Genomic DNA, 13,228 nt, shown 5'->3' with positions numbered 1-13,228 from the left:
TCAGGGAACCAGCATGAGAGGAGGAGAGAGAGGGTCAGGGAACCAGCATGAGAGGAGGAGAGAGAGGGTCAAGGAACCAGCAGGAGAGGAGGAGAGAGAGGGTCAGGGAACCAGCATGAGAGGAGGAGAGAGAGAGGGTCAATGAACCAGCAGGAGATGAGGAGAGAGAGAGGGTCAGGGAACCAGCAGGAGATGAGGAGAGAGAGGGTCAGGGAACCAGCAGGAGAGGAAGAGAGAGAGGGTCAAGGAACCAGCAGGAGAGGAGGAGGGAGAGGGTCAGGGAACCAGCAGGAGAGGAAGAGAGAGAGGGTCGGGGAACCAGCAGGAGAGGAGGAGAGAGAGGGTCAAGGAACCAGCAGGACATTTGCATTTCCATTTGTTTATTTAGAAACATATAAATATTAGGGCCGGGACTTTAACGCGTTAATTAAGATTAATTAATTACACAAAAATTAACGCGTTAAAAAAATTAACGCATTTTAATCGCACTTATTTTTGCACCGCGGAACGTTTCTCACTGGATGAGTTTCAGGCGTACCGATTATACTGGAGCACCAACTAACGTTCATGACTTCAGACAACAACAAACCACAGTGAACAACAGTGGGAAATGTTTTAAAAAACGGACGGATGGAAGCGTTGATAAGAGCACGGTTGTGTGCAAATTATGCAAAAAGGAATTCGCATATCACCGCAGCACATCAAGCCCCAAGTATCACCTCAATGCAAAACATATAGCAGCTAGCGTGGACGTTAGCCTCTTTTATCGCGTTCACACCAAAAAGAGCCGGTACTAAAATTAGTTCATGAGAACCTTTTTACCCCCACGAAAGTCCCTGCTAGAGAGCAGAGAGCTGCTAGAGAGCAGGGACTTTCGTACGGCTCTCTTGTGAGAAAAGAGCTATATTTCTGATTGGCTGGGCGGATTGCAAACCACGCCCCGTAAAACTCCCAAAAAGTTTTGTGAAGCCGCCATTTTATTATCCTCGTATTAGCATTATTAGCATTAGCCCAGCGCAGAAACGCAGAGAGACTAACTTATGGCAATACAAAATAAAACATGGGAGCGGTGGAGATGAGGAGGTGTCGGCGTTCTGGCGATTTACTCGGAAGGCTACTGAAGCCAGTCCCCAACTCCGGGGACTTCCGGCCGGGGACTTTGGGTGGTTTGCGGCCTGCCAGTAAACCCAAAGCAGAAGAAGAAGTGACGTCAACGGCTTAATTTGCCTAATCCACCCCCAGGTTCAAAGAGTTCTCATGAACCAAGTTCTCATGAACCTTTGTGGGAAAAGTACTGCGGTGTGAATGCGCCTAATGGTATACTAAAATCCATGTGAAAAAAATTGCTTCTCACTGTTCTCAGGTCAAATATTTATAGGTGATTAAAAATGCGATTAATTTCGATTAATTAATTACAAAGCCTCTAATTAATTAGATTACTTTTTTTTAATCGAGTCCCGGCCCTAATAAATATGTATCTTTTGCAAAAATGATGAACCACCCAGGAGTCTCAGGTCTTCTAGGACGGGTCTGCTCTCTGCTGCACGAGTCAGAACTAAATAAGGAGAAGCAGCATTGCGTTTTTATGCCCCAACCATCTGGAACAAACTGCCTGATTCCGGCAGGTCAGCTGCAACTGTTGATATTTTTTAAATCCAGATTAAAAACTTTTCTTTTCGACGCAGCATTTGGATGAGTTGTTTTAATTCAAACTGCAGTTTGGCTTTTATCCATGTATTTTATACCTGTTGTGTTGATTTTACTATCTCTTATCTTATTTTGTAAACACTTTGGGTTGCCGTGTGCGGAAAGGTGCTGTATAAATAAACTTGCCTCGCCTTGAATCAAGTGTTTTTGGTTATCATTTCTTGGATTATGCAGATTTCAGTAGTTATTTAAAACAATTTAGTCAAATGTCAAAGGCTTTACCGGAATACTCTTGAAGACACACGACACATTTTGTGGCATGTTTTTGTGTAAACGTCGCTGGTGTTAATTGCCATGTCTTAACGCAGCTGTTTTAAATGCAGTATTTAGCACTTTGGTTGGCGAGGCAGCGAAAGCCATTAGAGTATAGTATAGTGTGTGTGCGTGTATGTGTTTAAAGCCACATTACTGGGTCAATACCACACCTATCATCAACGTTTTCACACATAATGTATCGACTTATTCTAAATGTCTCCCGCAGAGCAGAGAGGAGTGAGAGAGGATGAGTTCACAGAGTAACACAGAGGACACTGCTGTGTGTAAACTCACAGGAACGAGCAGCACACACACTGCTCTCACTTGGTGCTTGTGTTTCTCCTCAAGTTTCTTTCAGCTTGATTACATTTCACTCTTTGGGGATTTTCTTTTTTTTGTAATCTAGTTTTAAGGGTGAGTAATGTGCAGAAGAATCCAGGGAGAGTCCATTCTGACCAAATGTTACGACAGCTTTTAGATGTTGGGAAGTGAGTGAGCATGTCAACTCTAGATGTGTGTGCCTTCCTATAGTAACAACGTGTGTGTGTGTGTGTGTGTGTGTGTGTGTGTGTGTGTGTGTGTGTGTGTGTGTGTGTGTGTGTGTGTGTGTGTGTGTGTGTGTGAGGAAATGAAAAGCCAGGATGTGTCCCTGTGTCCTTTCCTGCTTAAAGCACAGCTCCACCAATCAGTGTTGCGGTCACATTGCAGACCTCCTGATGGAAACAGACGCTATCTCTCCTCTGGTGGCTAACTCGCCCACCCCACCCCCCACAGAACAATCTACACACACTTTTATCAGCCAATTCACCTCTGCTGTAACACTGCAAATGTCACCGCTGCAGGACTTATAAAGGAATTCTCATTCTGATAGTGACAACCTGGACACAGAGTTGTTTTTATTTGTCAACTGACTTACATGAAAGGAGTGCAGGTGGGTGGTAAACACTTACTGTTATCATATATTAAAGCGGTTTCATTTCTAAATCTTTGCAGGTACTGGAAAACAAAAAAGACATTTAGAAAGTAAGCAAGAATTCACAGAGAAGGAATAGAGAGGATGTGTGGTTTTATATTGAGGAACTTTCCTCTGGGATCCCCATCCTACCCCTGCACCCCCGCAGTTAAAAGGCTTCCACTTCCAGATGTTCGTTTTCCTTTCAGGGCGGTACAGACGGGGCCTGCTTTTTCCTCTTCTTCTGTGTGTGTGTGTGTGTGTGTGTGTGTGTGTGTGTGTGTGTGTGTGTGTGTGTGTGTGTGTGTGTGTGAACACAGCACTCAGAAGCCAGCAGGAAACACCTCTCTGGCCCGACTGAGGGAAATACTACTGGTTCTTAATTAAAAAGGGATATTTCACACCTCAAATTATTATTTGAATAAAAATAACTCAATCTGTGTTAGCTTGATTTTTTAAAGATGTTCTTACTAAATTCCTTGTTGAACAAAGAATTCAAAACAGATAAAAGTCTTGATGAATTAAAGTAAATGGGTCCTTCTTTCCCAACTCTTACAAACTCCCACTACTTGTGCTGAATAATCAAAACCTCATTTATCCCATCGTACAGTATGCTCACTCCCTTCGAAACACATGCTTTTTCACCAAAACCACTTAGGTAAAGATGACTCACTCTTATGTGGAAGTGTTTTAAAAGTAGATGTTTGATGAAATGAAATCTATAAAGCCTGGGTAAGGTAAATAATTAACCAACGACCGGATACATGAGACTTGTGTAAAGGGTTGTAAATGGTTGTTTTGATAATGCTTTGCTTCAAATCGCTGCCCCCATTTTCTTAAATTCATAAAGACTTTTCAAATGTTTGGGGATTCTGTGTTCACCGTTGAGGCACGTGAGAAAAACTGTTTTCTTCATCAATTCAATGTAGCACAACTGATCTACAGATGTTCATTTAGGAAGTATTTCTTCAAGCCATACACTTCAGAAGGATTCAGAGTGTTATACAACTAAAATATGGTTTGTACAATGTGGGAATAAAATGGAAAGGGAAGATGTCGACATGTCTGGAATCAAACTGTTATCTCTGGTTCAGTGGAGACACAGACTTGTTACTCAGAGAACAAGTCTGACTGTTCATTTGAAATATTTGTATGTTGCTGACAGAAAGAGGAATGGATAACTTCGTGTACAGACAACATTGGTCTAATTCCGGGAATAACTTGAGATCTTCATGCTCTTGAAAATGTATGAAGAAAATATTGTTTTCATTGCTGACAGTGATCTGAATACAGAAACAGATGCTCATCAGGATGTAGTTCAAGATCAGATTTCCACATTTTGAGGATTTAGACAGCGGCTTTTGGCCGTTATAAAAAACATTACTGACCCGATAATTCTGTAGAATATCATTACGTTAACATCAGCTACATCTGGCTTTTACCCGATGGCTCTAAATCAAACACATAATGTCAGCATATCTCAAATGTCGTGTGGATTAAGAGACAGTAGCTTGAAGGAGGTTCTTACCCTCATTACTTCTGCCCGCCCTACCACCTGTCCTCTGGACCCTATCCCTTCAAACCTCCTTCAGACTATCGCTCCTGATATTCTACCGTTTCTCACCCATTTCATCAACACTTCTCTAACTTCTGGTCACTTTCCAAACAGTCTCAAGGAGGCAAGAGTAAACCCTCTCCTAAAGAAACCCACTCTCAACCAGTCTGATGTTATAAACTACAGGCCTGTCTCTCTCCTCCCGTTCCTGTCTAAATCACTTGAACGCGCTGTCTTTAAACAACTCTCCTGTTATCTCAATCAGAACAACCTTCTGGATCCGCACCAGTCTGGTTTCAAGGCAGGTCACTCCACAGAAACTGCTCTCATTGCTGTCACGGAGGAACTGCACACTGCCAAAACTGCATCCCTCTCCTCTGTCATCATCCTGTTGGACCTGTCTGCTGCATTCGACACGGTGAATCATCAGATCCTCCTTCGCACTCTCCAAAAACATGGAGTTTCAGGCTCTGCTCTTTCCCTCCTCACCTCATACCTGAAAGACCGTACCTACAGGGTGACTTGGAGAGGGTCTGAGTCCGACCCTTGTCAATTAACTACAGGGGTCCCTCAGGGCTCTGTTCTTGGTCCCCTCCTCTTCTCCCTGTACACAAACTCGCTCGGATCAGTCATTAGCCCGCATGGTTTTTCATACCACTGCTACGCTGACGACACCCAATTAATTCTGTCCTTTCCCCGCTCAGAGACCCAGGTCGTTGCACGCATCTCTGCTTGTCTAGCTGACATCTCTCAGTGGATGTCTGCTCATCACCTCAAGCTCAACCTTGACAAGACTGAGCTGCTCTTCCTTCCGGGAAAAGATTGTCCCACTCTTGACCTAACAATCAACATCGGCACCTCAGTTGTTTCCCCGACTCAGACTGCAAGGAATCTGGGTGTCACCCTAGATAACAACCTGTCCTTCACTGCAAACATCGCTGCTACAACCCGTTGCTGCAGATACACGCTTTACAACATCAGGAAGATACGTCCCCAGCTGACACATAAAGCGACTCAGGTTCTGGTCCAGGCTCTCGTCATCTCACGCCTAGACTACTGCAACTCCCTCCTGGCTGGTCTACCTGCATGTGCCATCCGACCTCTGCAGCTCATCCAGAATGCAGCGGCTCGTCTGGTCTTCAACCTTCCTAAATTTTCCCACACCACTCCGCTCCCTTCACTGGCTTCCGGTAACTGCTAGAATCCACTTCAAGACACTGGTACTTGCTTACCATGCTGCGAATGGATCTGGCCCTTCCTACATCCAGGACATGGTTAAACCGTACACCCCAGCGAGTGCACTACGCTCTGCATCAGCCAAACGACTCGCTGCGCCCTCGCTGCGAGGGGGACCCAAGTTCCCATCGGCAAAAACACGTGGGTTTGCTGTCCTGGCTCCAGGATGGTGGAATGAGCTCCCCATTGACATCAGGACGGCAGATAGCTTGCACATCTTCCGGGGCTAACTGAAAACTCATCTCTTTCGACTCCACTTCGAGCGATAGAACTATTAACGAAGCACTTTTATACTAATAAAGGACTGGCTTACCTAAAGCCAGTTGAGTAGCACTTGAAATGTTTGGCTCTATGAAACCTGATGTACTTATATGATTCTGTTTTCTTCAAGGTTGTGTCTTCCTGGTCGAATGTACTTATTGTAAGTCGCTTTGGATAAAAGCGTCAGCTAAATGCAATGTAATGTAAAAAGGATAATCTGCTTCTTAGTGTTTCCACAACAGGAAAAAAGTAGCTTGATTATAAAAATACCGACAGCTGATTTTGATCGATTTGCATCCTTCTCCCAAATGTGTTTTCATCATGTTACAGTACTAAGACCATGGTAGTACGATGCATATCTTAGTCGATGCAGGAGAACATGTACTGTCAGCTATGTAAAGAGTACATTTCTGATACGAGTAATACCGGATGGAGGCCACGTCTGAACTGAAATGTACAGAGCAGGTACATCCAATTCAAAACCTTTATTTATCCAGGTAAAATCCCATTGAGATCAATGATCTCTTTTTCAAGGGAGACCTGCAGCAGTAGGTTCCACAAGAAGACATAAACAACAGAACAACAAAAGGACATCATACAGCAAAATGTACAGGGATTACAATTTACATATTTAACCACAAGTACAGGTACCAACAGCATCTGATTTTGTAGCATCTAACCGAGCTTTAAAAACATGTAGTGGTACTAGCTTGGTAATTTTCCATTCTTTTTGCAAACTGTTCCATGTTAGTGGAGCTGCACATCTAAAAGCTTTCTTCCCTAAGACAGTCCTAGCACTTGGCACATTTAATAAAACCACAGCATGCGATCTCAGGCAATAAGTACTTTCAATTCGCAGAGAGATCAGGGAGCAGATATAAGATGGTAGTTTATCCAACATGGCTTTGTAAATGAAAAAGTACCAGTGACTGAGCCTCCGTACAGTAAGTGATGGCATAACCGCCTTGGTATACAGGGTACAGTGATGCGTAAGTGCTTTACAATTTGTCAAAAATCTCAGTGCACTGTGATACGCAGCATCTAACTTGCTCAGGTAATTGGCAGGTGCATTCATATATAACAAATCACCATAATCCAGCACAGGTAAAAAGGTCACAGTGACTAGCCTTTTCCTGGCCTCAAGTGAGAAACAGGACTTATTTCTGTAAAAGAAACCTAGCCTAACCCTCAGCTTTTTAAGCAGGTTATTGACATGAAGTTTAAAAGTGAGACAGTCATCAAGCCAGATACCCAAGTATTTGTAACAGGTAACCACTTCAAGTTGTATTTCTTGCGTAGTTACAATATCCAAAGCAGTCTCTGGTGTATTTTTAGCTTTAGCTTTAGAAAAGAGCATTACCTTGGTTTTATCCACATTTAAAAGAAGCTTAAGCTCAGAGAGCTGAGCCTGAATAATGTTAAAAACAGCCTGTAATTTAACAACAGCCTCGTTAATCGAGGGACCTGCACAGTACATAACGGTATCGTCCGCATAAAAATGTAAGGTTGCTCCTTCGACATTTTCACCTAAACTATTAATATAGATAGAGAATAATAGCGGACCTAAAACTGAACCTTGTGGTACACCATTAGTGATGTTTAACCACTCAGAAGACAGCCCATCAAACTGAACACATTGGGATCTTTCAGAGAGGTAGTTTACAAACCACCCTACTGCATGGCTGGACATGCCTATACTGACCAGCCTTTGCTTCAAAATGCAATGATCGACAGTATCAAAAGCTTTGGATAGGTCAACAAATAGAGCTGCACAACTCTGCTTATTATCTAAAATACTCGTAATATCATTCACCACTTTCATTGTGGCAGTGATGGTGCTATGTTGCTTTCTGAAGCCTGACTGATGTTTAGACAGGATGTCATTGTTACATAAAAACTCCTTTACCTGTTCACTCACTAAGCGTTCAAGAACCTTGGCCAGAACTGACAACTTAGAGATGGGTCTATAATTGTTTAATAAGGTGGCCTCCCCTCCTTTTAGTAGTGGCAGGACATAAGCTGACTTCCATACTTTTGGGATTTTGTTCGTGCTGAGGGAGAGGTTAAAAAGAGTAGTAAGAGGTGGAGCAATAAAATCTGCAGCTATCTTTAAAAAGAAAGGTTCTACGTTGTCCGGACCAGCCGGCTTTTTAGGATCTAGCTTAGTTAAGACTTCACGAACAACATCAACAGTAAAAGGAGTAAAACTGAAGGGGTTTTCCAGACCACATTGTTCTGAGTCACCGACTGTGGTGTTCACAGAAGCAGAATTAGAAACAGAATGAAACAGAGAGCCACAGGACACAAAATGCTCATTAAAACAATTTAGTATGGTGGTCCTATCCGATATAGTGCCAGATACTGTGGTAAGGCACGGAGGTAGCTCATTACGGATATCACCGGTGGATATCGATTTTATGGCTTTCCAGAATTTTCTAGGGTTGTTCAGGTTCTTTGTGGTAACTGACAGATAATACTTAGATTTAGCACTTTTGACATGTGAAGTGAAGCTATTTCTTAGCTGCCTAAAACGCAGCCATTCTACCTCTGAGCCTGAATTCCTAGCCTTTGCCCAGGCCTTGTTTCTCTCATGTAGGAGAATAGATAATTCAGCAGAAAACCAAGGATTGTCTCGTCCCTTCACTCTAAATTTACGCAGGGGTGCATGTCTATCTATAATTTCCATAAAACCAAGATAAAAATAAGACCATGCGGTTTCTACATCAGCACACAGATCGATTTTTCCCCAATCAAACCCAAACAGATCATGCACAAAACCCTGCTCCACAAAATGTTTGATGTCTCTCTTGATGATAATACGAGGTTTAACCTTTTGGACCTTAGTGTCCCTAATTGTGGCTACAACACAGTGGTCACTCAAATCATTCGCAAATACTCCCACAGCTGAGTATTTATAGGGAACATTAGTTAAAATGAGATCAATTAGGGAGGATTTATTTGGGGACTTAATATTAGGGCGAGTAGGACTGTCAACAATCTGAGTAACATTTAAAGAGATACAAAGGTTTTTAAAATCCTCTGACACTGCAGTTAACCAGTCCCAGTTAAAATCTCAAAGTAGCACTATTTCCTTGTAGTCTAATTGCGATAAAATATTTGCTAGTGAAGACAAGGAGTCTTTGACAGCTGAGGGGGGTCTGTAACAGCCCACGACCATGACCTGTTGACCCTTTGCCACTTCTATATTTAAGGCTAAAAATTCAAATAGCTTACTGATCGATTTGGAAACTACAGCGGTTACACTGAACTTATTAACATAAATGGCAACGCCGCCACCTTTATTAGGCCGGTCGGTACGATACACATTAAAACCATTTAAGGCAATGTCAGAGGCCAAAATAGATTTATTTAGCCACGTCTCTGATAAGACAATGACGTCTGCGTCAGTCGAGCTCGCCCAGATACGGACAAAATCTAGTTTACCTAACAGACTGCGCACATTCAAGTGGATGAAACCCAACCCAGATCTAGCTTTAAAATCAGCAGGAATAGCGATCTGACTACTACTACTGGGCGGACCAGGGTTAGGTTGTACATTTCCTGACAGTAATAACAACAACAAAAACAGGCATCTTTTCCTCTTAAACGACACAAATACATTGTCATCTAATTTAGAATCACCGGAAAAGTCTGCGAGAGTGTGATTAGAGCTTAAGAAGCAGTCCTGAAGAACCATCATCGCAGGAAAACAAAAAAGACAAACATATTTTGTTGAGCAGATTGACTGTGACAAGGCAACCGGTAATTTTTTGTGTAACACATCGAACCTTTGCAGGGGATGCCCACTGCGGGTGGCAGAACAGACCTGAATCCAGTAGACTCCTCAGAAAGATTAGAGATCTTCTCATAGTCCAAAATAGTTAACAGGCACAGCAGAATCCCGATATGGGCCATTTTCCCAGACCAGGGAACCGCGATGTTCCTGGAGCAAAATCAGCACAGCAGCAAAGGACAGGCGAAAGCAGCAGCGTGGTATCCCCGGGGTGAAAGCAGGCCTCTGCTACAGCAGAACCAGGACAGGTGGGAAGCAGGCCCCAGCCGTGGTAAAAAACCTCCTCAGTAAAGCAGCACACGCCCGGTGGAAGCAGGCCAAGCCCGAAGCGTGGATCCACTCCGTCTCTCCGCGACGACTCCGGGGTAAAAACCTCTCCAGTGCAGCCGTGCAGGTGGGAGCAGGCCTCCGTAGATCGCAGATCGCAGGCAGCAAACAGGTGGAGCCGCTCCGTCTCTTCGCGACGAGCAGGCCTCCGTAGATCGCAGATCGCAGGCAGCAACAGGTAGAGCTGCTCCGTCTCTCCGCGACGTCTCTGGGGTAAAAACCTCTCCAGTGCAGCCGTGCAGGTGGGAGCAGGCCTCCGTAGATCGCAGATCCCAGATCGCAGGCAGCAACAGGTGGAGCCGCTCCGTCTCTTCGCGACGAGCAGGCCTCCGTAAATCGCAGATCGCATGCAGCAACAGGTGGAGCCGCTCCGTCTCTTCGCGACGTCTCCGGAGGAAAAACACCTCAGTACAGCCGTACTCACAGGTAGGCCTCCGCAGATCGCAGATAACTAAAACTACTACTTGTATAAGCAGGGATGGTTAAAAGTTTGTAAGCAGGAGAGCTAGATGCTAACAGATGCTAACAGGTAGTGCGAGCCTGTAGAAATTGCGACTGCCTCCAATGCTCTTTTGACAGTCAGATGCTAACCTTTAAAATACCTGTCATGCACAGGAGTGGTGGATTTGACCTTTTTCCAACACCCCAACAAACCTGCTCTAAAGAAACTGTGTTCAGAGCAGGCAAAAGAAGTGATACAAGAACAACTGGAAAAACACGAGGAAACATTGATGAGGCTTTCCTCATCCGGTGACAGCTGTTGGTGGGTGAACAATTGTGTATTATTTTGTTGTGGCTGTTTTCTTGGTACCATGGTCTTGGCAAAATAGAGCTAAGCAAATTATAACTCCGGACTGACTCATTTTGATATAAAAAAAAGAATGAACATGTGCACAAGATGATAGGACGCAGTGTTATTTTCACCTTTAAAAAGGTACATTTTTGTCAAATTTGCATATTCTTGTTTTTTTCTATCTGAAATGCATGTTGGCATTTGACTATGAAGCCAGGTACACATTCCTGTCATTGTCAGCTCATATGTCAGCTGTGTGGTTTTATAGCTTAAAATTATACTGGATTATTCATTTTGTTGGCAGTGGTTGTTAAAAAATGTAGTGCCCATTTTCCTTTACTCTCCTCACTTTCATCAAATCAATCTGAAACACATCGCTCAAAGTTAAATCTTAGCGGGGTGGAGAAGCTTCAGAAAATCCACATCAGAAATCAAAACCCATGCCTCTAGTCTAGACACACGATGGTTTTCATATGTGAACTTCTGTCACATGACATTCGATGACAGAAGATAATGTTAAAAATGCTCACATGAAAATCATTGTATGCCCGTCCTTAAAAAGAGACTTTATTGTCAAGGTATTAAATCCAGGGGTTGATGTAGTTCCCATTTTCCTTTACTCTCCTCACTGAGACAGGATGATGCCCAATCATGTATCCTCACCCTCTTCCCCCCCACTCCCCATCTCATTACTGTGTGTCTGTCATTTTCTCCTTCACTGGATGTTCCCCGTTGCAAAACTTGTCTCTCCAAACCTCTAATCTTCTCTCCGTCTCCCTTTATGAAACTCTCAATGTCCTCTTTTCACACTTCATTCATCTTTTCCTGCTCCTATCTCCATCTTTACTCTTCTCCATCTTGCAAAAATAAATGAGGCGGCTCAGAATTGGGGAGAGATGCAGTTACTCTACGCTGACGGAGGAGGAAAAGACAGATGAGGCTTTGTGTTTGGTTACAGAGTCCAGAGCCAGGGGAGAAACTGAGGAAGTTTTGTCAATGTTCAGTGAGACAGAATCAAACGGGCTGACAAACGCCAGGCAGCAACATCTCTGGCATGAAACCTTCTTAATTAGGGATGCACGATATGAGGATATGAGACTATATTGAATAATATCTCCATCATTACAAAATGACCACAAATAAACATATCTTGTTTTATTCATTCTCAGTTCTGCCTTTCAGTTCTGCTTAAACGTTAAACTGAAAACGAAAAAAGGTGCAGTTTTCTACAATCTATTTCAGAAAAACCCCATGTTGCAATATGACAGTGTTTTGCAATGTGTTCATAGCCCAAGGTGACATTGCAATGACGTTAAAAATAACGAACTATTTAGCAGTCCTTTGCTTCATGTGCGAGTTGTCTTTGGAAAAAATATTTGGACCACAGGCTGTATTTCACAACAGGAAGTGAGAGCAAACTATTAGGCATTGCAACAAATCATGTTTGTTTGAACTTGCAGAGCTGGCGATTGGGAATGTCAGGTTTACTTCCCATCAGAACAATACCCTTAGTGTATACTGACAACTATTATTTGTAAATCTTCCAGCGAATCAGGAAGCTGTCCCTTTTTGAAAACCCACTTAAAATAGGCTAATAACTGATCTCACTAGTGAATGATTCAATAAGCCATTAAACACATATTGCAAACCCTTCAGTAATGGTGCCTTAAGAGAAGTGGAGAGAAGAGAAAAAATCATTTTAATGAGACAATCTGAGAGGGAAACATAAGCAGAACAAATCTAAAAGGTCGGGGACACTGTCTAGTCATCAGTTTCAATAAACACATTAAGTGCAGCGTCCTGGTAAAGCTTTCATCAAATCCATCTGAAACACATCACTCAAAGTTAAATCTTAGCAGCGTGGAGAAGCTTCAGGAAATCACGTATAAAAATCCACATCAGAAATCAAAACACATCCCTTTAGTCCACACGTGTGTCAAACTCAAGGCCCGGGGCCAAATCAGGCCCGTGGTGGATTTAATTTCAGCCCGAAGGATAATTTCTAATTACTATTAGATCTGGCCCGCCGGTATATTGCACGCACACCTTCACTCCATCCTGAGGGTTTCCTCCGCTCAGAGCCTGAGCCCAGACATTGATGACCTTGCACCCGAGATGAGATGCCAAGTATCTGCTTGAACTAGCATCACAGAGCAGCACACTGAGTTCAATGGATGTTTCCTTCTGCACTTTCTTTCTTGAGACAACAGGGCATGCTTGTTTTTTTCTTTGAGGGAAATAGTTTTGTTGAAGCTGCTGTTGGCCTGTGGAAAAATGTACTCATAAGAAATGACTCGGGAAAAGCTGCAGATAGAGCCATAAGAAATGAATGCAACTGATTATTTCATG

General features: G+C 43.2%; 1 protein-coding gene across 2 annotated transcripts in view; it reads right to left on the bottom strand.

Moving 5' to 3' along the window:
• The window catches only part of ugp2b (UDP-glucose pyrophosphorylase 2b), a 51,592-nt gene that overhangs the window by 26,656 nt on the left and 11,708 nt on the right, over positions 1-13,228 (bottom strand). The window lies entirely within an intron of this gene.

Source organism: Gymnodraco acuticeps, unplaced genomic scaffold, assembly GCF_902827175.1.
Source record: "Gymnodraco acuticeps unplaced genomic scaffold, fGymAcu1.1, whole genome shotgun sequence".
NCBI classification, from domain to species: domain Eukaryota; kingdom Metazoa; phylum Chordata; class Actinopteri; order Perciformes; family Bathydraconidae; genus Gymnodraco; species Gymnodraco acuticeps.
The sequence above is the reverse complement of the archived record's forward strand: the minus strand, read 5'-3'. Positions and strand labels throughout refer to the sequence as shown.